The sequence below is a fragment of the Sinocyclocheilus grahami genome, unplaced genomic scaffold (genome assembly GCF_001515645.1).
Source record: "Sinocyclocheilus grahami isolate Dianchi unplaced genomic scaffold, SAMN03320097.WGS_v1.1 scaffold9.1, whole genome shotgun sequence".
Taxonomy (NCBI): Eukaryota; Metazoa; Chordata; class Actinopteri; order Cypriniformes; family Cyprinidae; genus Sinocyclocheilus; species Sinocyclocheilus grahami.
The window spans coordinates 318009-319844 of record NW_015505188.1 but is presented as its reverse complement, the minus strand read 5'-3'; positions in this window follow the sequence as shown (position 1 = coordinate 319844).

Genomic DNA, 1836 nt, shown 5'->3' with positions numbered 1-1836 from the left:
CCATGATTCACCTATATCCTCCTGACTACCAGGAAAAAACTGTTTTGTGAATTTAGTATTTTGTCATGTCATTACATTGTTTAGAGCATAAGAACAATTTTGAAAAATAAAATTTTTGAAAAATTATATTTTATTCATATGTTATGCCATGTCCTCTGTAGAGGACATCGGGACTTTAAAAAGGCCTGTTTTAAAAAAAATAAAAAGACATGAATAGACATGAAAAGGCAAAAAGAGTAGGATTTTTGTTTTAACCAGAAACAAGTTTTTCCATTATATACAATGTATCTATAAACTGTATCTAATTAGCATAATAATGTGTTTTTGGGGCAACATAGAATGAACAAATAAGTGCAATAATGGGAGTAATAATTAGCAAGATTTTCATAATAATATCTAATATTTAATAGGAATATTGATATATCATTTTTTTCTCTGTTCATTTGTTGTGTCTCCCAAAATGTGTAATAAACATGCTTTAAGTCCTGGTGTCCTCTACAGTGGACATGTATGAAACTGATGTCCTGTTTCATAACAGAAGGTCATATTTTGATTTGAAAACCCATAACATTTTCCTGAGATGTTGATTTATGACAAACAATTTGTCAATTTGTCAGATTTAAATGAATAATATTAAAATACTTGTAATTACAAAATATTATCATATTTCCATTAGGGTCTTACATTTGATCATTAAATGAATGTCAGCCATTTTTAAAGACCAAAGAGAGGGAGTGGTCATGGTTTAAAACTGTGACATGTAACGTCTCAGAGAAATCGCTAAAACATAATGTCCTCTACAGTGGACAAAACTCCATAACTAGTAGTCAGGAGGATATGATTCACCGAAGAAGGCTTGCTGCCGAAACGTCTGATTGTTGTTTGCTCTGTTGCAAAATTAAAATAAATTGAAAGTGATTAAGAAGATTAAACGAGTGCGGATCCCTTACTAGAATACGATGTTGCTGATTGATCTACGCACCCAAAACTAAAGTTGAGTGCAGTGAATTTTATTTTTTCATGAAATAACACCCAGAAAATTCTGCTTAATTGCAGAAAAAAGATGTTTGGTAGTGACGTTTCTTAAAGTTACACACAGATTTTTAGACTTTTGAACACATTTACCTCAAAATGATGGGACCAATCTACTCACCATGTAGCAATGAGAGAAAGGGACACAGGAATAATTCCTGGTCATAAATTTAGGGGTGTAGTTAAAATCAATCTCAGCCAATGGACTAAAACATACACTGTTTCGGTAGAGACATGAAAAAACAACAATGGAAAAAAATGCAAAAATTCTTTCAATATCATTTTCATAAGTTGAAATTTAGGGTTATGGTTCGGGACAGCCACCTCCCAGTTGAAAGTACCCAATAAATTATCATTGTATATATATTAAGCTTACTGATATTTTATATATTATTATGGGTTATATAATAGAAGGATCTTAATAAACATCTAAGATTTGAAAATATAACAGATTTCTTTAAATGTGTTTTTTTGCGTGTGGGACAGCAGTTTGCTCCAATTCTGTAGAATGGCCCATATATATATATATATATATACACTGAACAAAATTATAAACGCAACACTTTTGTTTTTGCCCCCATTTTTCATGAGCTGAACTCAAAGACTCAAAGCTTTTTCTATGTACACAAAAGGCATATTTCTCTCAAATATTGTTCACAAATCTGTCTAAATCTGTGTTAGTGAGCACTTCTCCTTTGCCGAGATAATCCATCCACCTCACAGGTGTGGCATATCAAGATGCTGATTAGACAGCATGATTATTGCACAGGTGTGCCTTAGGCTGGCCACAATAAAAGGCCACTC